This window comes from Macaca nemestrina, chromosome 5 (assembly GCF_043159975.1).
Source record: "Macaca nemestrina isolate mMacNem1 chromosome 5, mMacNem.hap1, whole genome shotgun sequence".
In the NCBI taxonomy this organism is placed as follows: Eukaryota; Metazoa; Chordata; class Mammalia; order Primates; family Cercopithecidae; genus Macaca; species Macaca nemestrina.
The window spans coordinates 22959285-22985081 of NC_092129.1; the positions used below are offsets into that span (position 1 = coordinate 22959285).

Sequence of the window (25797 nt, forward strand, 5' to 3'; positions counted from 1 at the left end):
AAAACATTCCACGCTCATGGATAGGAAAAATCAGTATTGTTAAAGTGACTATATTTCTCGAAGTAATTTACAGATTCAATGCTATTACTATCAAACTACCAATGACATTTTTTTCACAGAATTAGAAAATGCTATAGTAAAAGCATTTTCTTTTCTATATGGAACCAAAAAAAAAAAAAAAGTCCAAATAACCAAAGCAATCATCCTAAGCAAAAAGAACAAAGCCAGAGGCATCACACTGACTGACTTCAAACTATACTATAAAGCTGCAGCAACTAAAACAGTATGGTACTGGTACAAAAACAGGCACATAGGCCAATGGAACAGAAAAGAGTACCCAGAAATAATGCTGCACACCTACAACCATCTGATCTTTGACAAAGTTGGTAACAATAAGTAATGGGAAAAGGACTCCCTATTTAATAAATGGTGCTGGGATAACTGGCTAGTCATAGGCAGAAGATTCAAAAGGGACCCCTTCCTTTCGCCATATAAAAAAATCAACTCAAGGTAGATTAAAGACTTAAATTTAAAACTTAAAACTATTAAATCTGTAGAATAAAACCTAGCAAATGCCATTCTGGACATAGACCTTGGCAAAGATTTCATGACAAAGTCTCCAAACACAATTGTAACAAAAACAAAAATAGACAAGTGAGACCTAATTAAACTAAAGAGCTTCTGTGTGGCAACAGAAAGTATCATCAACAGAGTAACAGAAAACCTACAAAATGGGAGAAAATATTTGCAAACTCTGCATCCAGCAAAGGTCTAAAATCCATAATTTATAAGGAACTTAAATCAACAAGCAAAAACCAAACAACCCCATTAAAAAATGGACAAAGGACATGAACAGATGTTTTCAGAAGAAGACATACATGCAGCCAACAAGCAAATGAAGAAATGCTCACCAGCACTAATTTTTAGAGAAATGCAAATCAAAACCACAATGAGATACCATCTCACACCAGTCAGAATGGCTATTACAAAAAAGAACAGATGTTGAAGAGGTTGCAGAGAAAAGAAAGCACTTACACACTGTGATGGGAATGCAAGTTAGTTCAGTCACTGTGAAAAGCACTTTGGAGATTTCTCAAAGAACTTAAAACAGAATTACCTTTTGACCCAGAAATCCCATTAGTGGGTATATACCCAAAGGAATATAAATCATTCTACCATAAGGACACATGTACGCATATGTTCACTGCAGCACTATTTGCATCAACCTAAATATCCATCAATGGTGGAATGGATAAAGAAAATTTGGTACATACACACCATGGAATACTATATAGCCATTAAAAATGAAAAAATGTCCTTTGCAGCAACATGGATGTAGCTGGAGGCCATTATCCGAAGGAAAATAATGCAGGAACAGAAAACCAAGCACGCATGTTCTCACTTATAAGTGGGTGCTGAGTACCCATGGACACAAAGATGGGAAGAACAGACATACCAGGGCCCACCTGAGGGGGGAAGGTGAGAGGAGGGTGAGGGTCAAAAAACTACCTATTGGGTACTATGCTTACTATTTGGGTAACAAAATCGTTTGTACACTAAACCCCAGTGACATGCAATTTACCTATGTAACAAAACTGTACACATACCTCCTGAACCTAAAAGTTGAAGTAAATACCAAAAAAAAAGAAAGAAAATAAACAGAAGGTTTTCCAGAGATGTTGTATCTTTTAAAATCCACTTTTATTTTCTTCAAACTGCACTGTAACACTATTTGGTAGTCACACATCTAGGAGTCATTCATTAATACATACATAAATAAATATTTAGTGTGAAGTACAATAAGGCAGAGCACTCAGAGAAAAGCTCCAAAGTCCCACCTCTCCCCAGGCCAACTCCCTGCTCCTCTGCCTCTTGGCACACGGAAGAAGAGGGCCTGAATGTCCACTTTGCCAGAGCAGAGGGAAGGGCACCTCCAGTCACTTTAATCTTTCCCACCATGTGCTTCCTTGATGAGTAGAAAACTGGAAGCCAACATTCCAAGTAGAATGGCCTGGGTTCTGTCTTGTGTTGAGCATTCTGGCTCATGCTCGAAAGCAGATAAAGAATGGCACATGCCTGTGGCTATTTCAGAATCTCAGAGACATGCAGGAGGCTGTCCCTCTGAGAAAATGGAGCAACAACTAATGTATTATTCATATATTTGAGCTTCCAGAAGAAAGGTCTACTCTGAGGACAGATTTTTTTCTGCTATTAATAACCACTTTTTAAAACAGGTATCTGATAGCTATGTCATTTGGGGGCTCTTTGGGTACTTATTTCTCATCAAGATTAAATAGCTTTACCTGGTCAAAGCCTAAGAGGAAATAAACCTAATGCCCACAGACGTTTTCACTTACCAATGTTTAGTTAGGGAATACTCTAGCATCTGTTTATAGTTAACCTAGTAAGGCCTTTGAATGACTTCAACCATTCTTGGGAGTAATCACCTTTCCGTTGAGTGTTGGGAAAAGTCCAAGCACTATAAGAAGGATACATTGGACTTTGGGGACTCAAAGGGAAGGGTGAGAAGGGGGAGAGGGATAAAAGTCTACACATTGGGTACAGTGTACACTGCTCAGGTGACAAGTGCACCAAAATATCAGAAATCACCACTAAAGAACGTATCCAAGTAACCAAACACCACCTGTTCTCCAAAAACCTATTAAAATTAAAAAAAAAAAAAAAATCCAAGTTCCACGGCCCTCAATATCTAAGACGCATGTCAACCCAGCATGGACAGCCAAGGGAACAGGCACTGGTACGTAAGCATCTTAGCGCCTCTCAGACCCTTTGAGTTCTATTCCATCCTGGCCCTTCCAGGGCTCTATCAACCCTCAACAATCCTAATACACCCAACCCCTGAAGTCATTCTGGAAAAGAGGATGAGTTTCCCAAGGGCCAGAGAAGAAGTCTTAGAAACTGGAGAAGGTAATGACCCCCTAGAATCTTCTTGATGCAAAAACAAGCCACCAAGATGACCAAAGGGCAGTGCAGTCTTCTCGCAGCATCCTCTGACTTAGACCTGGGCTGCTCGGCTTTCTCAGAGCTGAAGACTCCAGGACTCTCTGAATCTAGATTCACATTTCCAAAAGGAGTATATGTCTAAGACATTCCAAAAACATGGTCATGTTTGGTGGGAATGAGGTTTTCCTGTACAATTATGGGTAAATCTCATGTTAGTGAAGATTTTGTGGTTGAAGCCATCTGGAATCCTCTCACTAAGTGGCTTCCAATAGCTCTGGTCAGAAGTCACCTTGGTTGGACATAAGGACATGATTATATATCCTGTTGTTCAGACCTAAGCCTGAGTACTCAATCAGGTTATTCAATTGTTTTTACCCACACCCTGGATTTTTTTGTAACAAGGTTCACCTTGAAAACAGACCAGACTCTGCTATCTAAAGGTACCTTTACGAAGAGTCTGAAAACAGAATAAATATTATGCTTTCTTGATGAGGCGTTTACTGTACCCTCTGAGCATCCAAACTTAATGGGGTTAGAAGAAAAACCAGGTGCTGCTCTTGTTTGATAAAAGCAGTTATCACATGCTATTTAGAGAGTGTGTGGAAGGAGTTCTTGGCTGTGACTGAATCCTGCAATTCTGTCTCCAGCAGGCTTTCAGCAACCATGGCTCTGAGTCATCTGCCTGGTGACCAGAAGCTGATATCCAATGTCATGTGCCCCCCAGATAATGAGGTCAAATGTGCCAGACCCACAAGGGGCTTGATAATGGCTTATTAACATCCCCAAATGATAACACTTTTGATTAAACCTCACATGTCTCCCTGTCCCCCCTCTCATCCTTTCTAAAATTAGAGCTGGTATTTTACTAACCATGTCCTTGCTTGAACTTTAGAATGGTTCAAGGATAGTGCAAAATCATGATGTCTTTTCACTATTATCTTGAAGGACAGGGTTTTTTCTGGGTCACGAAGTCTTATATTAATTCAAACTTTACTGAGTTTTCCTCCCCTTTGGAATAAAATTAGATACTTTTTGGAAAGCCAACAAGGTACAAAATAGAGCACAAAGTTTAGATTCAGAAATCATGTGCTCTAATGTGCTTTTTTTTCCCTAGGCTACATAGTATGTAAACCGACAGAAGTCACTTTACATCACCGTAACTCAGTTTCCCATCTATAAAAATGAAAGAGTGCTACTTTTTAGAACTTTGTGGAATAGGAATCAAATAAGATAATAGATAGAAATCCATCTTTCAATAATGAAAGCAGTATATAACTCTTATTATATACTGGTATGCAATATTATTATCATTATCATAATTATTGTTCTGTTTCTAGGTTTTATATTTTGTAGCAATATTGGTCTGTTCGAGAATTTTAATTGCCAAAGTCAATTTGTCCCATTTTGATTTCAAGACATAATATATTATAAGAGAATTTGAAAATATCCTCTGACGCGCCCCTGGGCCTCCAAAATGAAGCTGTTCTGGGCTGGCAGGCAGCTCTAGAGCCCCATGAAAGTGAGCGGAAGAAGGTTAAAGGCCAGACTGATGAACAGCAGAAGGCAATCACAATAAGGACTGGGGTGTGGGGGGTCGATAGCAATAGGGAGAGTCTTCAATCAAGTGGAAGAAAGGGAAAGTCAAGATTTCTCTGTCATGGAATAGTGTGTATGGCATCCGGGGAAGCTGATCAAGGTGAAATTACAAAGAAAAACTGGGGGCGGGGGGGGCTTTCCAAAGAAAATTAAAACAGCTCAGGTGGAGGATAGTTGGCTTTTGGACATGGATTTGACCACAGGGAAGGAGAGGGTAAGACAGGTGGAATAGAGATGAAACATAAATCTGCACCAAGACTCATCAGGTAAGACATACAATGAGTGTCTGAAGTCCGAGGCAGAGGCTCTGGGCTCACGATGTCAGCGTGAGGATCATGATGAGGCTCCTAAGCAGGTGGGAGTGAAGGAGTGAGAGGGCTGGGAGGAGAGGAAATTCAGGCAGAGAAAGAGAGAGAGATGGGAACTTAAGAACTTAGAGGAAAAATGTTCTGATGGATGAGACGTGCACATGGGTGTGGAGGACGGAAATGGGAGAGTGGAGGTGGTGATTCATGAAGAAGAGACAGTCAAGAGTCCATTAGACCAGGATCTTCACTGAGTACCCACATTGCAAATGGAATCTCCCAGGCTGAAGGTGGGACTTATAAAGACGGGAAGATTATGATGCACACAGGAACCAAATTTTTCCATAAATTTAGAAAAATGACCAAGAGTTTAGAAGATAAGAGTGACAAGAAAGGGAAGGTAGTAATAGAGCCCACATTACAGGGAGCCATCCATAAGGGGATAAAGATATTATTTGGAAGCCAACTCTCCTCTCGCTTCTGATTTTTTTCTTCCTCATCCCATCCTCGGACTCAGGCTCAGAGATGGTGAAGATGTTGAAGAATCAGCAGGCTCCACACAATCCTTGAAAAGACTACAAAGTTAATGATGTTTTCTTCAGATAGTCAGATGCAGGTGTAGAACGAGTAAGTCAAAGGAATTGCTCTGTGATCAGGAGGAGTGTGTAGAGGACTCTGAAGGACCAATGGAAAGGCTGGGTGGGAAGACAGCCATGGAAGGATTAAATGAGAGGCAAAAGTTCAATGGGCAGAAGGGCTTGCATTTGGGGCTGTGTCTGGCTGACAAGGATGAGAAACAGGGTGCAATGAACTGACCTACCTCAAGATTCTAGGTGAGCCCCTGGGTAGTCTAAGACCTCAGGCCTTTCCAGAAACCCAGTGGCATCAGGATTCTTACCAGAACATATGAGGATGTGTCCAGGTGTAGACTGGCCCAGGAGCCCTCCCACATATAATCTCAGAAGTCAAGTCTTTCATATGTTCTGCCGGAGATTATGAGTTTGGAGGTGCCATAGTCTCTTTTGCCCACTTGTGTAGGTTGTAGCTTCTGGACACTCACGAGGCAGCAACTTTCAGCCAGCAAGTGGACTGCCACCATCGTATCTGAGGTATGGTAACCTGAGGTCAGCTCTCAGTTATCAAAGGCCTGATGAAACATAATTCTGACTGTGTTTTGACTTTGAGTTCTCAGATTATCTAATGGCACAGATCAACTTTCTTCTTGTTCCTTTACCTTAACTATTTTATTCATCCCTTATTCCAAAATTTGTGACATTATTGGTGACCTTGAAAAACTGGTAACAACCTAAATGCCAAACAGTAGTAGAATAGTTAATAAATTATAGCACATTTGAGATTCAGTATACCAAAAAGCCATTTTAAAAATGGGGCAAACTTGTATGTGCTATTGTGGAAGGATCACTATGATGCTTGTTGGGTAGAAAAAGGATTTAATGACATAACCAGAGGAGATCCCATTTTTGGAAGGAAAGAAGGGAGGGAGGGAGGAAGAGAGGGAGGAAGGGATGGAGGAAGGGAGGGAGAGAGAGAGAGGAGAAATTCATACTTAGGTGTACTGTGTGTATACAAGTATGTGTGTTTGTGAATAGAGAAGATTTTTGAAATGATACCCAATTGATAACTCCAGCTACCTCCAGGTGTGAGCCTGGGGATGATGGGAGAGTAGACAGGAAGAACTCTGTAACTTACACTGTACGTTTCTGTGATTCTTGAATTTTTTACAACTGTTATGATTTATTATGTTAGTAATTAAGGACAAACAATTCTATAAATGATTGTTTAGATCTGATATTTACAAGCTCTAATCACACTCAAGTTTTATTAACTTTGGATTTGGGTGTGATATAAGCAAGCAGAAAATATTTATTTACTCACTGATGGCACATTGTTTGGAAGAGCTTGGAGCAAGGATGATGAAAGCAATTTGCAAAATCACTCAGCAGAAACTGAAGAATGTCATCAATGAGTTGGAAAATTGTTCTGAACAATGCTTGATGAGGGTGAGTCGCTGGGCTGAAGCTGGGAAATTCGAAATACCTTGCTTTTGTATGCCATTTGCTATCTTCTGATTATGAGCGAGAACTGAAATTATTAGAATTTAAAGTTACATAAGCAGGCAATTTTCTCATTTTTAAATGAAGTATTTAAAAGTCATACACAAATAATTGCAGGTTTTGAAGTGCAGCATCTGAAACCTATACTATAAATATTTTTAAATAGAATTCAATTTAATTTTAAAATACTGAAATGTGAAGTTTTATAATTTACATACTTGATTTGTTTTTACAATTTTCCACCCAAAGGCTAGGTGAGCAACCTTTCCACCCAAATACTCAAAACTCCCTTAGAGTTGACACCAATGACTTCATCTTATATTAGCTTCCTATGTAAATATACCACTGAAAAAATTATTGCAAATAACCTCAGCGTTAAAACGGCTTTTTGAACAAATACAATCTCCCAAACAGTGTAAGTGAGCTGCACTTGGAAATTTGTTCCTTGACATTACTTTCCAAAGTCAAGAACACTTCACTAACCCCCCGGCCCAGGTCTCAAAGGAAGAAAAGGACAAAGATTGGCAGTAGAAGAGGTTTGTCCTCACAGTCAGTCTCATACACTCTCTCCCCAAATCCCATTAGGTCCAAGACACTGGGTCTGCCTCTCCAGGAGTGCTCTCCTACCCCACCTTACCAGGTCTGAATTCTTCCAGTGTCTGGGTAGGTTTCTTCTGTAAAATTAACTTGTATGTTAAAAACCAGGTCCAATGAAGGGCCATTCAGGAAGAGCAAGTCCAGTCCGTGTTTTGAGAAAGGGAAAGAGCTAAAGTTCACCCCAAAAAATAACATAAAATAAAATAATCGTAGACATTTTGAACTGCAAGAGATTACAAAAATCTTTGAATCCAGTTCTCTCTTTTCAAAGCTGAAGAAACCAGCTCCCTAAGAGCTAGGACACCAGCCAGGACCGAATGGTTATTTTGTGGCCAATTTATTGCTAGATAGAAAGAGCTTATCTTCAGTACCATATTTCCAGAACATATTGGTGATATTAAAAACATGATTATATTTAAAATGTAGCACATTCAGATTATATACCCTATTAGGTGACCAAAAAATAATATGATAAATTGCAACTTCTTGGCATCTGTTTTTTAAACCAAGGCTTAAACTTTCATTTATTCATTCAGCAAATACTGAATGCCTATTATATGCCAGGCACTGTTCAGACGCTGGGGAACAGCAGGGAACAAAATGGTCATTGGCGAGTTTTGAGGGCAGAAGTGAGATGATCTGAATCATCATGTTAAAGAACCTCTCAAGTTGCTATATTGAGAAAAGACCATGAAACAGGGTGGGAGTCAGGCAAAGGTGGAAGCAGGAAAACAAGTGAGCAGGCTGTTGGCAGGAAACATAAGCAAGCATGGTGGCATGGACCAGCAGAGCAGTGCTGGAATCAAGGAAAAGCCAACAGGATTTGCTAAAGACCTCGATATGAAAATAAGAGAAAGGAAAGAATCAGGGTCTAACTCCAAAATATTTGGCTTCAGCCACTGAAAGAATGAAGTTGCCATTAACTGAAATGGGGAAAACCAGAAAGGTAAGAATTGGGGGATAAAATCTGGAATTCAGTTTGGGGCACACTGCTTCAAAACTCTGTAAGACATCCAAGAGTGATACTGATAAGCTTGGTTGGGCCTAGGAATGGAGAGTTTAGTGGAAATACTGGGTTGGATATTTTCTGACTTTAATTTTGAAGTGAAGAGCCTGATGTTAGCTGGTCACCCACAAAGGCTATAATAAAGTATTTCTCCCTAGAGTGTTAGTAGCTATTACATTACCTTGATTCAACCAGTATTTATTTATTAGGAGCTAGGCACTATAACAGGTTCTGAATGTATAAAGATTATTACGATGATTCTTCTTTGACTAAATCTAGAGGAAGAGAAAGAAAATAAACACCACCAACAAAAACCTCAAATACTATAAATGCTGCAAGAGTGTGCCCAAGATGCTAGTGAAAAACACAGACGCGGATGTCATGAACTATACCTTGGAAGGCCAGCAGTTGTGTTTGAGCCAGCGTCTTCAGGGTTGCGTAAGAGTTTTACAGACATCCGAGGGTGGGTTGGGCAGTCCAGCAAAGAACACAGGCACAAGTACACCAAGGCAGGAAAGAGCAGAGCCCCTGTTGGCACCCACACTGTGCCTCGTGGTCCAAGCCCAGGCTATGTGTAGGGGAAGGTGGCTGCTAAGAGCTGGGATGAAAGGGAAGTCGTGGGTGTGGTGCGCGGGAGGTAAGATGTGCTGGTTTGCTACGCTACCTCATTAAGGAAGCAAGAACAAACACAGTCCAGCTGAGTAGACACACACACTAGTGCTGCATGGGGCCCTGCTGTGCTCTGTTGAGATGCAGTTAATCTCCTAGCGGGAGAGGAGGTGGCCCTGCTGTCAGGGAGGGAGGAACAGGTGCTAGGAGCTGGCATTGGCTTGAAAACACTTTCAAGTGTGCCCTTCAGTGAGTTCTCTGCAGTTCCTATAGAAGTGGGCCAGCTGCTGCGGGGGCTGGGCAGTGAAAGCCAGGTGCACCGCCAAAGGACCTGGCCTCTCTCTGAGAGGATTGAGGGCCACTGGCAAGCTTTAATTTGGAAAGTGGTATAATAGGCTTGTCCTAAAGGGTTACTTCTTCCCTGGAGACTTTGACAGGGAATGATGCTTCAACTTAGAGAAATTCATCTCATTTGGCAAAAATACAGAACTGAATCACAAGGTTGTACAGAGAACACTGGTGCAGATATTTCTCAGATCATATCCTGTAAAGGGCCAACTACCCTGTTTTCACTTAAGACTGACCTGAAAATGTGTGATTTCTGCCCAATCTTAATCTCTTAGAGTAACAAAAAAATACGTTTACTTAGGATATTTCAGAAATGTGGAACATCTGCAACACTCATCAGATTTGAACAAAGAGTAAAGATTTAAACACTATATAAAGGATCATGTATGATCCTGTTCAATACAGTACAGGAAAAAACTTAAAACTAAAGGATCATGTATTGAAACTGTGTTCTTATTTCAAAATAACATGTACATGACAAATATATACAGTTTTTTGTCAATTGAAAATAAAATTACGTTCATTGTGCAGTGTGTGTTGGCACCGACGGAAAAAAGGACAAATTGAAGGTTATAAAAGAGGATATTCCCCCTCATCTGTGCTCCTCAGGAACATTTCTTCATTGACACATTTAGGCATCTGTCCCTATTCATGACTTAAGTAGTGCAGTGTGCCCAATAGTGTACATAACAAGACACTTAAAGGTGAATTGTACACTTGTGAGCATGGTAAGTCTCCAAAAGTGTTTATAGGATGATGACAGTGTTGTGGTCATTGTTTAAAGGAAGAAAACTCTTTTTCAGACTTCTGTTCCACTACTGGCTTTTAGAGTATGGAGGCTGAATAATGCAGCTCATCATCACTCTTTCCTGTCTATTCTTTCCCCTTCCTGTCATCCAGAAAACGGCTAAACAATTGTATCCTCTTGTACACAGTTTAAGAAATAACCAGCTACAGAGAGCCAAAACATGAGTGAACTCCCATTCACAATTGCTGTAAAGAGAAGAAAATGCCTAGGAATACAACTTACAAGGGATGTGAAGGACCTCTTCAAGGACAGCTACAAACCGCTGCTCAAGGAAATAAGAGAAGACACAAATAAATGGAAAAACATTCTATGATCATGGATAGGAAGAATCAGTATCATGAAAATGGCCATACTGCCCAAAGTAATTTATAGATTCAATGCTTTATTCAAAAAGCTACCATTGACTTTCTCCACAGAATTGGAAAAAACTATTTTAAACTTCATATGGAACCAAAAAAGAGCCCGCATAGCCAAGACAATCTTAAACGAAAAGAACAAAGCTGGAGGCATCACATTACCTGACTTCAAACTATACTAAAAGGCTACAGTAACCAAAGCAGCATGGTACTTGTACCAAAACAGATAAATAGACCAATGGAACAGAATAGAGGCCTCAGAAATAACATACACATCTACAACCATCTGATCTGACAAATCTGACAAAAACAAGCAATGGGGAAAAGATTCCCTATTTAATAAATGGTGTTGGGAAAACTGGTTAGCCATATGCAGAAAACTGAAACTGGACCCCTCCCTTATACCTTAAACAAACATTAACTCAAGATGGATTACAGATTTAAATGTCAGACCTAAAACCATAAAAATCCTAGAAGAAAACCTAGGCAACACCATTCAGGACATAGGTATGGGCAAAGACTTCAGGTCTAAAACACCAAAAGCAATGGAAACAAAAGTCAAAATTGACAAATGAGATCTAATTAAACTAAAGAGCTTCTTCACAGCTAAAGAAACTATCATCAGAGTGAACAGGCAACCTACAGAATGGGAGAAAATTTTTGCAATCTATTCATCTGACAAAGGGCTTATATCCAGAATCTACAAGAACTTTAAAAAAATTACAAGAAAAAAACAAACAACCCCATCAAAAAGTGGGCAAAGGAGATGAACAGACACTTCTCAAAAGAAGACATTTGTGTAGCCAACAAACATATGAAAAAAAGCTCATCATCACTGGCCATTAGAGAAATGCAAATCAAAACCACAATGAGGTACCATCTCACACCAGTTAGAAAGGTGGTCATTAAAAAGTCAGGAAACAACAGATGCCAGAGAGGATGTGGAGAAATAGGAACACTTTTACACTGTTGGTGGGAGTGTAAATTAGCCCAATCATTGTGGAAGACAGTGTGGTGATTCCTTAAGGATTACAACTAGACATATCATTTGACCCAGCAATCCCATTGCTGGGTATACACCTAAAGGATTATAAATCATTCTACTATAAAGAACACGCACATGTATGTTTATTGCAGCACTATTCACAATAGCAAAGACTTGGAATCAACCAAAATGTCCATCAATGATAGACTGGATAAAGAAAATGTGGCACATATACACCATGGAATACTATGCAGTCATAAAAAAGGATGAGTTCATGTCCTTTGCAGGGACATGGATGAATCTGGAAACCATCATTCTCAGCAAACTAACACAAGAACAGAAAACCAAACACTGCATGTTCTCACTCGTAAGTGAGAGCTGAACAATGAGAACACATGGACACAGGGAGGGGGACATCACCCACCGGGACCTGTTGCGGGTGTGGGGCTAGGGGAGGGATAGCATTAGGAGAAATAGCTAATGTAGGTGATGGGTTGATGGGTGTAGCAAACTACCATGGCATGTGTATACCTATGTAACAAAACTGCACGTTCTGCGCGTGTACCCCAGAACTTAAAGTGTAAAAAAAAAAAAAAAAGAAAGAAAGAAAGAAAAGAAATAACCAACTGCAATTTTGACTTAGTTGTTTTGTTATTTTGGAAGATGGGGAAGGTGAAAAGAAACTAGTTTACATATACAAAGGCCACACACATACACACACACATACACACTCATATTCTGGGCTGTGTGTACTTTCATTGTGCCTTAAAGTCTGGACAACATGGGCTCAGATCTCCCAACTCCACAATTTATGGAAAGTTCAGTGACCTTGCCAAGAGCAATCCAAATTTCCAAGGGTATTAGGTTAACACAGTTGCTTCTTTATTTGAGCCCCTGCTTCCGCTAGACTGTTTTGCCCAGGGCGTCACTGCCCGGCATGTGAGGAACCTGATCCACATGATGGGAAACTGGCCATGGATCTCCCCCACATTCAAAGAGTAGCCAAACATGCTACTCCCCCGGGATCTTAGGATGTGAGGTCGAATTTATTGAAGGTTTGGGGGAGATGATTGAAAGTTTATATCACAGCAACTCAAACTTTAAAACTACATAACCTCCACCTCTCTCCTTCAAAGTCCCTTGACCTCTCCATTTTGTTGCGCTTTTATTTCATCTTTCTTTCTCCTCTACTTCCTCCTTTCCAGAAGCTTGAAAAGCTAAATTTTTAAAACATATGATGAAGAATTCCCCACTGTATTATACAGAACAATTAAGCTATCTCTATTTCCTACCCTGAAACTCAACACACACTACTTGCTTATAGAAGACTCAGGGACCTCTGATGCCCAGGGTTGATGGGCCTGGCCTTTCTTGGCTGACTGAATCCTTGAACCAGGACTAAAATACTTGCAGTCCATAGCTCTTCCTGGCGAGATCACAGCTGATTGCTCTGTTGCTCTCTGTGCTTTCTCATATTTTTCAAATTGTTGTCCATATTTTTTATTCAGGCAAAAGTAAATAATCAAATGCTTTTAAAATGTTCTGCAAAAATAAACCCAGGCTCTTGTGGAAAATAGTTTCTTGGAGGATATATATAAAGGAAATTTGAAGGTGAGGTGGAAACTAAGAGCAGGGAGTCCCCAAACTTTTCCTGTAAAGAGCCAGAGAGTAAATATTTGAGACTTTGTAGGCCAAATAGTCTCTGTCACAAATATTCAACTCTGCCATTGTTGCCAGAAAGCAGCCAGCAACAATACACAAACCAGTGAGCCCAGCTGCGTTTCAATAAAACTTTATTTACAAACTAGGGGTAAGCGTGATGATTGAGCCCATGAGCTGTAGCTTGCCAAACCCTGCTAAGAGGAGGTGTCAAACGTATATATGTGCTTGATGGGAGCTTGAGTGACACTCTCACAAAGGAGAAAGTTAAGATGATGTGGTAAAGCCATCACATAGCTTTCATAAAATTTAATTGTTTCTCTTTTTCATATCTTTCAGAGACAGTTTATTTGTTTTTTCATTTGTTCTTGGGTTTGTTTGTTTTGAGTCTTGTTCTGTAGCCCAGGCAGGAGTGCAGGGGCACAATCGCAGCTCACTACAACCTCCTGCACCCTGAGTAGCTGGGATTACAGGAGCCTGCCACGATGCCCAGCTAATTTTTTGTATTTTTAGTAGAGACGGGGTTTCGCTATGTTGGCCAGGTTGGTCTGGAACTCCTGGCCTCAAGCTATCCACCGGCCTCGGCCTCCCAAAATGGTGGAATTACAGGTATAAGCCACCACACCTGGCCCAAAAGTTTAGAAAGAACAATGATTTAGCTCCTTCAAAAACTAAATTTTAAAAGGAATTGGAAGGCTAAGGTGCTAGGTTCAATGAAAAAGTAAGTTGGATTAGAGAAAAATAAATCCGTCTGGTGAAGAAAAACTTTCTGGTTAGGGGAGAGGCAACATTAGGCAAAGAACTGCTGGCCATGGTCTCAGGAACCCTGGACATGTCTGGCCTCTGGCAGGAACTTTGTGATGTTCAAATCAGTTAACCTCTGAGGGACACAAGGTTCTTTCTGGTAAATGATAATGTTGCATTAGATGAGGCCAAGGCTTTTCCAGCTCTAAGATTCCGTTAAAGATTATCTCAGAATCTTACAGAGAGCTAGGGGCAGATACAACAATCTATTTTTCCTCTTTTCCTCCTTAAGAGTTAATAAATCAATCGAGTGCTCCCCACCGGCCAGGTGGTTGCCCTACATTGTCTTACTTCACAGCTCTCATTCCTGGACATGTCCAGTTGACCCTAGAGGTTGGGCATCATTATCTTGACCTTTTAATAAAAAACATAGGCTTCTCAATAGTCAAATGATTTATCCTTGGTTATGTGTTACACAAATAATAAGAGTTAGAACTGAGAGACTGACTCTAGGCCCAGCATTTTAGGCTATAGCACTAATTTCCTTTTATCATGGATGTATACCCTCCTTTCTGTCAGGAAAGAAAAAAATTGGATACTGAAAAACAAATGGGAACTTTCTTCTGAGAGTCAGCACAAATGGGAGAAGTCAGTAGGAAGTTTGCAAAGTACATATTGGAGGTTCAGCTATTGAGGGAAACCTTTGACAGCAAGAGTAGGCTTAACATAAGTTAAAGGCAATTTTCTACATAGGTCTAAAAAATAAAAACTAGGCTAGGTTGGGAGAGATGGTTGTTGAAAAAGAGTGTGAAGGAGGATCCAGATGTCAATTCCAATCTGTACCTGGGGATCCTAAAGGGAACAAAATCCTCCAAAGGAGAGAGAACTGCATCTTACAAGTTTATTTTCCAAGTGAAAGACAGCTTTGTTACATTTGCAGCTAGGCTTTACAAGAAAAAGGACAGTATACCTGGAGGCAAGCTAGGATTTTCTGAAAGAGGAACAAATTCTACATCCTTCTCCTACTGCCTTCTGACCTCTGGTTAGTCCCCTAATGAAGACGAATAGATTATGTTAGACCTCACAGAGGCAGGGCAGAGGGAAGGAGGGGTGGTGCCTTACTCACAGAAGGAAGTCATTATCATCTTTGAAGATGACTTCAGACACAGCAGTGGCCCCATGACAGCCTTTTGCTTTCAATTACTAACCTTTTGAGTGAAAGAAATGGTAATATCTTAGCATCAAGCTTTTGTTGGCAAGTATGTTCCAGCTTCTTTTTTTAACTTTCATATTGCATGTGTGTGTGTGTGTGCATGCATAAAAGTTTTTCACTCACAAAGGGCCTTTTACTGTCACTAATGGAAGCAGGAGAGACCATTACAGAACATGGATAGCATTAGTGCCCAGGAAATTGCATTCTTGTTTGAAGCCAGATAATTCTGGTGAATAGAGAAGCCCTAGCTACCACCAGCTTGTTGGTGTGCCTTTTGGGGCATCCTGACAAGGAGGTTACTGTTAGTCAGAAGAAAAATAAATCAAAATCAGACGAACACAGGGAGTTCATGGGGAAGGAAGATGAATTAAATAAGCAGGAAGACAATTATCCTTCTCCGCCAATACAGCCATAAGCTTTGTTCAATATTTCCAACTTAAGATATTCAGCTGATGGCTTTCGGGCAAGGTCAGGTCGGTCAGTCTAGAAACGAAAAGAGCTCACTCTGCTGTTTCACCTGTTCCCTCACCTCTTTTTCCACAGGGAATCTTACAAAAGTGAATTGCATGGACAGTTCAGTCTATATCACCAGCTGAAATCTCCACTGTGTCAATGCAAAAAATTATATCTGCTTTTAGGAACTGAGGCATTTTAGTGGAACTTGGCTTCCTCTCAAGTTAGGATAAACTCTTGAGGCTGAAGACTAGTTTCTATTTTAATATCTTTAGAAACTGGCCGGGCACGGTGGCTCACGCCTGTCATCCCAGCCCTTTGGGAGACCGAGGTGGGTAGATCACTTGAGGTCAGGAGTTCAAGAAAAGCCTGGCCAACATGGTGAAACCCCATCTGCACTAAAAATACAAAAATTAGCCAGGCATGGTGGCATGCGCCTATAATCCCAGCTACTCGGGAGGCTGAGACATGAGAATCATTTGAACCTCAGAGGCAGAGGTTGCAGTGAGCCGAGATTGTGCCACTGCACTCCAGCCTGGGCAACAGAGTGAGACTCCGTCTCAAAATATTAATAATAATAATAATAATATCTGTAGAAATCATTAAAACCAAATTAAATCAACTCATTATACTTTAGTAACCTTTTTGTGGTAGAACTCAAGCAGGTGAGAACATCCCTAAGCTAACTAAACCAGGCAGAGGACACATTTGAATTAGATCACACTGAGAGGTATTTAACATTGGGAGAGAATGGAAATTAGCCAAATATTCATCAGCCGTATTTATTAATAGAGGGGTATATTTGCAATTGTGGAGGCTACATGGGAAAGTCCTGATCAGAAGTCATGTCTGACAAATGGAAAGGAGAAAAATAATCCTGCCAGGTAAAAAGAGTTCTGCTGAGAGACAGGGACTCCCCGCAGGGTATTGTGAAAGAAGCAGAAAGAGGAGATTCATTTAAATGCCTTCATGGAAAGGAGGACTCTCAAGAGCTTTCCCGGCTGCCTTTTCAACCCCACAGGGTCTCCCCTCACGCGTCTTTAAAAAGCTTACATTTTCTACATCAACACCCAGGGGGTCATGTGCTCATCCTTCCTTGCTCAAAGTCTCTTTCTCTCTCTTGCAGAGTGCAGTGGTAATATAAAGACAGCTTGGATCCCATGACCCCCCACGTACCTCCATTTTATAAGATTTCTTTCAGTCAGCTTGCACAGCAAGTTTAAACTGGGGAGAGGACTAAACCAAAATTATCTGAGGAGTATTTCTTCCATGGCTCTGCTCTACCTGGTCTGAAAAAAAGCAGCAGAAGATAAAAGTGACATTGAATACCATATTGTAGCATATTTTAGGAGAGAGGTAGCTTCTGGCTTTAGTGATTGTCTTTTATGTTGATAAAATGTAACTGTTTATAAGCAAACTCTGAAGAAAGAAAGGCTTGGTTACCCTTAAGCTGTGGTCAAATATTTGAAGGCTTATTCTAAAGAAAAGTACTAAAATTTATTCTTGTTACTCCAAAGGGAAGAACTACAACCATGTGTAGAATTTATGGAAAAAATATTTTGACTCAGCATTAAAAAACAGGAGTTACCTTTACTGCCTTGAAAAGTGGTGAAACTTCCAGCATTGAAAATGTTCAAGCAGAAGGCAATCTGGGTTGTATTAGTCAGGGATGGTTAAGCTGAAGTAACAAGTACACCCAAAAGACTCAGTGACCCAAAGAACAAGAAGTTTGTTTGTTTTCTCTGCTGTGCCAGTCCTGGGAAGGTATTTCAGTCAGTGGTTCTCCCTCCGCACCCCCACCGTTCCACAGTCATTCAAGAACCCAGGCTGAATGACCATTCTGATGTGTCTGCGTTGTCCTGGATGCCACCATCCCAGTGCCCTGGAACAAGGAAAGAGCATGAACATCAAAAGGGGAGGCTGTTTTCAGCTAGGCTTGGAAGTTGCACACACCCCCATCTCCTCCACTACTCCCATTGCATTGGCTGGAACTCAGTCTCATGGCCATAACTAACTGCAAGGGACACTGGGGAACATGGTCTACCTGGTGATCTTGGACAAGCTATTTAATATCTCAGCCACATTTTCCTCAACTGTAAAAAATGAAGATAACTCAAAAGACACTGTCAAGAAAGCAAAAAGACAACCCACAGAATGGGAGAAAATGCAAGTCATATATCTAATAAAGGTCTATATAAAGGATAAATAAAGAACTATTATAATTCAACAATAAAAAAGACAACCCAATTTTAAAATGACAAAGGACTTGAAAAGGAATTTCTCCAAAGAAGTCCATAAATGGCCAATAAGAACAAAGAAAAAGGCTCATTATTGGTCATCAAAGATATACAATTCAAAACAACAATGAGATACTACTTCACACCCATTGAGAAGGCTAGAATAAAAAAAGACAATAGTAAGTGTTGAGAAATTGGAACCCTTATACAACACAGGTGGGAATGTAAAATGGTACAGCTGCTTTGGAAAGCAGTTTGACAGTTCCTCAAAAAAGTTAAACGTAGAGTTACCACATGATTCTAATTTCACTCTTAAATACCCAAGAGAAATAAAAACATATGTCCACAAAAAATGTATACACAAATTTTCACAGTTGAATTATTCATAACAGCCAAAATGTGAAAACAATTCAAATACCAAATGACAATCAACTGGTCAACGAAGAGATAAACAAAATGTAATATATGCATACAATAGAATATTATTTAGCCATAAAAAACAATGAAGTAGGGAGATATGCTATGGCATAGATGAACCTTGAAAACATTATGCTAAGTGAAAGAAGCCAGACATAAAAGGTTACATATTGTATGACTCCGTTTATATAAAATGTCCAGAATAGACAAATTCATAGAAACCAAAAAATGGGTTAGTGGCTTCCAAGGTTTTGGGAGACAGAGAAACAGGGAGTGACTGATAAGAGATATAGGATTTCTTTTTGTAGTGATGAAAAGTTTCTGCAATTAATAGTGATGGTTGCACAACATTGTGAATACACTAAAAAACACTGAACTGTGTAACTTAAAAAGGCAACTTTTATATGTAAATTTAAATAATGAAGCTATCCATCAAAAATAATAAATTAGCCGGGCGCGGTGGCAGGCGCCTGTAGTCCCAGCTATACGGGAGGCTGAGGCAGGAGAATGCCGTGAACCCGGGAGGCGGAGCTTTCAGTGAGTGGAGATTGCGCCACTGCACTCCAGCCTGGGCGACAGGGAGAGACTCCGTCTCAAAAAAATAAAAAATAAAAAATGATAATAATTATATTACCTACCTGTGCTAAGACTGCAATTTGATACTATTTCGCCCTTCTTTCATAGTAATAGGATTATAGTTGAGACCTAGCTGTCCAGTGACGGACTACATTTCCTATGTTTCATTGCACAAATTAAGGTGGTCATGAGGTTAAGGCCTCACTAATGAAACATGCGGGAATGGCAACAGCTAAAGCAAGCTTGGAAGCCGTATCTTGCAGAAAACAGGGCCACTGCCAGCCCAAGGGTATAGATGACATCACACAGCAGAGCTCCCATCAAAACTCACCTCAAGGTTGTTGGTGGAGAAACACAATTCTGGATTCTTAAGCCACTCTGTTTTGGATTCCCTTTGTTACAGAAGCTAGTGTTACTCCACCCACGCAGAAGTATGTAAATGAAGTAGGTGCTGTCTTAACAAAAATCTAATACGCATGCCATTGGCTTAACAGTCAAGCAGTGAGTGGTAAAGAAATAAACATTATAGGCTGGGAAGTTGGAGACATTTGTACACCACACAAAACATTTGTCTGCAATAACATGCAGTAGTCCCCATTTTCCCAAGGGGGATATGTTCCAAGACGTCCTGTGGATGCCTGAAATCTTGGATAGCACTGAACCCTTTATATACTATTAAAAAATGTATTTTTTCAATCTGATAACCAAAGTGGCTACTAAGTGAATAATGGATAGTTTATACAGCTGGAGACAGGGATGATTCACATCCTGGGCAGGACGGAGTGGGATGGCGAGAGATTTCATCACCCTACTCAGAATGGCATGTAATTTAAAACTCACGCATGAATTATTTATTTCTGGAATTTTCCATTTAATATTTTAGAGCCACATTTGACATCCAGTAACTGAAACCACAGAAATTGAAACCACAGATAAGGGGACTACTGTACCTACTGAGTCACTAGCTCTGAGGTAAGTGCTTGAACAGAGAACTGCACATTTGTGTGTATTACTTGCTCCTTGCTGTTTTTAGCATGACTTTATAAAAAAAGAGAACACAATATAAAAAAATTGGGTGGAAGGAAATAGAACCAAGACACCACAAAAACACGGAAGGAAATAGAAAAAGTATAGAAATCTATAATTTCATATTCATTCATTTGTTCATTCATTCAACAAATATGTTCCAAGCACTTGGACTACACCAATGAACAAAACGCACAGTAAAGCTTATGAAATTTCAATTGGAGAGATAATACAAACAATACATATAATAAATAAATTATCTATATTACAAATATGTCACAGAAAACAAAATTATGGAGGACAGTGAACACAGGAGTGGGGGACAGTTCATGATTTTGAGTAGGATGGTCCTGGTTAGCCCTATTGAGAGGGCAATAATTTGAGCAAAGACCTGCACATGAGGGGGTTCAATGAATAGGTGCCTAGAGAAAGTGTGTTCCAGGCAGAAGATGGTCAAGAGCCTGAGACGGATGTGCCTAGTGTTTTCAAGGAACACCAAGGAAGCCTGTGTGGCCAGAGTTGTGTTGGCAAGGGGAGTTATCAAGTAAGTGAAAAGTCACAGAGGAAAATGGGGCAGTCCATATGACTTTAGCTTTTACTCTAGTGAAAAGGGGAGGTTCCCAGGGTGTTGAGCAGAGGAGCAACATTTCAAAAGGCTCACTCTTGCTCCAGGAGGGAAATGCGGAAACACATATCTAAGTCAGGAGGTGCTAACAGTAACCCAGGCCAGGGATGAAGGTTGCTCAGACCAGGGTGATAGCATGGGAGGCCAAGAGAAAAGACGGACTCAGGTTAACTTTTGAAAAGATGTTTTTGCTGAAAGACTGGAGGTGGGTTGTGAAAGAAAATGAGGAATAAATGACTCCAGAGTTATTAGAAGAATAAAGTTAAATGATGCAAATAAAATATAAACACTAAGACCAAAGCCAAATGGATGTCAAATTGTCAAGTTATATAAGAGGGTATTTCATAAAATGTGTCAGAAATACGGTTTAGGCTTAAGGCAAAAATGAGCTTCCTAGTACCCCACAAATATCACAACTCCCACAACTGAATTAAACTGGTCCTCTGGAAGCTGAAGAATTTAGGGAGGGGATGGCTAATTAGCACATAGACATTGGAAGAGCAACGTGAGTCTAGCACTTCTGAGAGTAAGTTGTCAAAGCAGGAGAGAGTCGGGGCCCATGAATCTCTCAGTGCAGCCCTCTCCCCACAGCAGCACACTGGATAGGGTGGCTCTCAGCAATCTCCCAGTGGTCATCCTCCTCCACCAGGAAAGAATAAGAACCCAGCGGGAGAAGACACTAGAAGTTTTTCCCTGGAAACGCAAAGAATGAGGAATAAAAAATGTTCTCCATAACAATCGGGATTATTGAACTGTACAAATAGAAATATCTTTACTTTTAGAATAGAATAATTCTTCTGGACATGTCTTTAAAATCTTATTTTAGAGGGCATATGTAAAAGAATTAGTTCATTCTTATGTTTACAATATTCTTCCTCGCTTAGCCAATGACTTTCTCTGAGAGGGAATGGTGTTACGAAAACAGCCTAACTTTGCGGGGGCAGTTCTCATTTTGACCCCTCCACCTACTAGCTGTGTATGTAAGTTACTTAACAGCTTTTAGCTTCGATTTCTTGGCTATAAGAGAGGAGCAATGGTACTGGATGAATGAGATGCATATGGAAGGTAAATATTATAGTGTCCACCTATAAACTGCACCAACAAAGGTTACTTTCTCCTTAACACAAGAGGCTCCGTGGTGATGTGGAATGCCAGCTTTCTGATGTACTTGGAATAGAGCAGTTCTTCCTGAAACACTGGCTCTCATATATGACATGCAACTTGCCCAAGTTGAAAGGGGAAACTTTGCTTTCCATTCAAACTCCCTTGGCCTCATTTTGGGGCAGCTTCTGAAAGCTTGTTGACCCCAAGTGCCACACTTCTGATAAGAACTAATAAGAGAACTCGATACAATGATGAAAAGGATCCTCTCATGAAAGAAACTTTTCTTGTGATGTCTTCAGCCCTAGCTCAAAGTCTTGTGGTTGCCAGCAGATCAAAAAAAGCCTGGGGTAAAAATACAACCTCCATGGAGGTTTGTCTGTGGAAGCCGACTTGCTGGAAGACTACATTACTCAATGATTTTACAGTCTATTCTTATTGATGATATTTCAGTTATATGCAGTTGATTACAAATTTTTCTAACACCATAGTACTGGCTCAGAGCTCTTACTAATTATGACAGATGCTGTGGAAAATTATGATAAGGGAATTTCAAATGCTTTGATTAAAATGATATTCACAGAATTGACATTATGACTAATTTGGTTCTTCTTTTATGCTGTAAGTTAATCCATATTTTGTGTTGTACATGAAAGGAAATTAGGAGAATGTCAGGAGCAAACTACTACCAGCAGCAAAGCAGCTGTCTATTTATAAAACAGTCTCTAGTGTTCAAAGAAAAAAAATCTATATAAAGAGATTTATTTTAAAATGGTCTGAACATATTACTAGATGGGAGTCAATTGCTTCATAGCATTATTTGGCATTCTTCAGTGTTTTCCCACAGCAATTTACACCTTTGTGTAATATGGTATAATAGAAAGAAGTAGACTTGGGAGTTTAAAAGTTCTTGGTTTTGACCAGGCACGGTAGCTCATGCCTGTAATCCCAGAACTTTGGGAGGCCAAGGCAGGCAGATCACGAGGTCAAGAGATCGAGACTATCCTGGCCAACATAGTGAAACCCCGTCTCTACTAAAAACACAAAGATTAGCTGGGTGTGGTGGCACACACCTATAGTCCCAGCTACTCAGGAGGCTGAGGGAGGAGAATCGCTTGAACCCAGGAGGTGGAGGTTGCAGTGAGCCCAGATCATGCCCCTGCCCTCCAGCCTGGTGACAGAGTGAGACTCCGTCTAAAAAACAAAACAAAACAAAAAGCAATTCTTTGTTTCATTCTCGGATCAGATGGTTATTTGATATTGAGCCAAAAAGCCCCAGTTTTCTCAAATGTAATATAGGGATGACTCATAAGATTGTTCTACAGATCTAACAAGTAAACCATAGAAAACATCTAGTGTTGGGACTGGTATCTAGCAGGCACTCGATAAATGGTAACTGTTATTTACAAGGGTAGCTGTCATAATTCTTTTGATTCTATTTCTGAAGGTCACTTCAAGGACAATGCTATATGAAATCTGAGTCCAAAAAATATACATGCTGGAGAGAGATATTCATAGCTATAAAGTAAAACAAAAGAAAATGGAATCTCATTTTTTAAGCTACCTGTTATTTCTGCATGATTATTCTGTGGCAGACAATATGTTGAGACATTTACATGAGTTGTCTTATAGAACACTCACAATAACCTTTTTTTTTTTTTTTTTTGAGATGGAGTTTCACTCTTGTTGCCCAGGCTGGAGTGCAATGGCGTGATCTCGGCTCACTTCATACTCCACCTCCCAAGTTCAAATGATTCTCCTGCCTCAGCCTCCTGAGTAACTGGGATTACAGGCTCCCGCCACCTCACCCAGCTAATTTTTGTATTTTTAGTAGAGACTGGGTTTCACCATGATAACCAGGCTGGTCTCGAACTCCTGACCTCAGGTGATCTGCCCACCTCAGCCTCCCAAAGTGCTTGGATTACAGGTATGAGCCACCGCGCCCGGCCCACAATAACATTTTTCTTTTTTAAAAGTGAGACAGAATTCCCACACTATAAATTTACCAGTTTAAATAGTACAATTCAGTGGGCTTTAGTACATTCACAAGATGTGCAACCATCATCACTATCTAATCCCAGAACATTTCATTACCACAGAAACTCCACACCCATTAGCAGTCATTCTCCCACTCCATAGCTCCTGGACACCACTGTCTTAGTCCATTAGGGCTGCTATAACAAACCAGAAGACTGCATATTTATAAATAATAGAAATTTTATTTCTTGCCATTCTGGAGGCTGGAAAGTTCAAGATCGAGGTACTAGCTTTAGATGCCTGGTGAGGGCCTTTTTGCTACATCCTCACATGGCAGAAGGGAGGTAAGAACAAAAAAGGAACTAGTGGTCAGACACAGTGGCTCACACCTGTAACCCCAGTACTTTGGGCAGATCACTTGAGGTCAGGAGTTCAAGACCAGCCTGGCCAACATGGTGAAACCCTATCTCTACTAAAAATACACAAATTAGCTGGGCATGGTGGCAGGCATCTGGAATCCCAGCTACTCAGGAGGCTAATGCAGGAGAATTGCTTGAACTCAGGAGACAGAGGTTGCTGTGAGATGAGATCATGCCAGTGCACTCCAGCCTGGGCAATAGAGCAAGACTCTGTCTCAAAAAAAAAGAAAGAAAAAAAAAAAAAAGAAAAGAAAAAGGGACTTAGCTTGTTCCCCTCAACCCCTTTATAAGGCACTAATCCATTTGGGAGGGCAGAGCCCTCATAACTTAACCACTTTCCAAAAGACCCAACCTCTTAATACCATCACAGTGAGGATTAAGTTTCAACATGAACTTTGGAGGGAACACATTCAAACCATAGCAACTAGTAATGTATATTCTGTCTCTATGGATTTGTTTGTTCTTGATATTTTATGAAAATCAAATCATACAATATGCAGCCTTCGGTCCCTGGCTTCTTTAACTTAGCATAATATTTTCAAAGTTTATCCATGTAGTAGCAGCTGTCAGTACTTCATTTTCATGTCTGAATAATATTCCATTGTGTGGATATAACACATTGCATTTATCCATTCATCAATTAATGGCACAATAACATTTTACCGCTGAGAATATTGAAACCTAGAAAGTTTAAGAAAACTTGCCAAAGATCACACAATTAATCAGTACCAGGGCAAGGATTTGAACCATAGCTTTTTTAAAATCCAAAATTCATATTCTTAATCATTTTGCCTTATTGTATCTAATTTTAAAAATAGATTGGTATATAATGAGACATAAAAGAAATACATCGCCATACCTTTGGCTTATTTTTCTAGAGTTTTTTAATGTCTTTCTTAATGATTTAGAGGTGTTCTTAATGTAGATATTACTTTGATACTAATTTTTTTTGGTTGTGTGTATTGTAAATATTTTCTTTCAGTCTGTAACTTGTCTCTTCACACCTTGAATATGTATTTTGATGAATAAAATTTCTCGACTTTAATATAACCAAATTTATCTTGGTCTTAGAGATACAGTTTCTGTGTCTTGTTAAGGAACTCTTCTGCTACACTAAGGTCTAAGACATATTTACTTATATATTCTAACATAAGTACAAAGCTTCATTCTTTATATTGAAGTCCTCAATTGATCTGAAGCTGATTTTGTATATGAATTGTGGAAAGGTTCTAGTTTTATCTCTTTCCAAATATTATCCCACCCATGCATTTCATAGAGGAGGAAATACACATGGCCAAAAAAGATTTGAAATAATATTGAACTTCATTAGCAATGGAGTAAACACAACTCAAAAACACAGTTAATAGCATATCATATTCTTTCAAATAGTAAAAAAAATATATGAAGTTTACAATATCAAGTATTTAGAGAATGTGGTTCCACAGGATCTCTTACATTGCTAGTGGGAATGCAAAATATTAAAACCATGAGAAAAGCAATTTGATATTTGTCTTGGTCCATTCGGGCTGCTAAGAAAAAATAGCATAACTTGGGTGGTTTATAAACAACAGAAATTTTTTTCTCACAGTTCTGGAGGCTGGGAAGTCCAAGATCAAGGCACTGGCGGATTTGGTGTCTGGTGAGGGCTTACTTTCTGGGTCCTAGATGGCACCTTCTTGCTGTCTTCTTACATGGTGAAGG

The 25797-nt window shown here is 39.9% G+C and overlaps 1 protein-coding gene across 14 annotated transcripts in view; it reads right to left on the reverse strand.

Moving 5' to 3' along the window:
- Positions 1–16894: 16894 nt before the first annotated feature.
- LOC105465504 (centrosomal protein 85 like) overlaps positions 16895–25797 on the reverse strand; it is a 311447-nt gene continuing 302544 nt past the window's right edge. For 13 of the 14 annotated variants that reach the window (XM_011713950.2, XM_011713949.3, XM_071096359.1 and 10 more), the window contains 2 exons: positions 17307–17600; positions 16895–17007 (listed from right to left, as the gene is read on the reverse strand). The gene's annotated coding sequence lies outside the window, so the exon portion shown is untranslated. The remainder of the gene's footprint in view (positions 17008–17306; positions 17601–25797) is intronic. The other variant, XM_071096358.1, reaches the window with a different exon arrangement.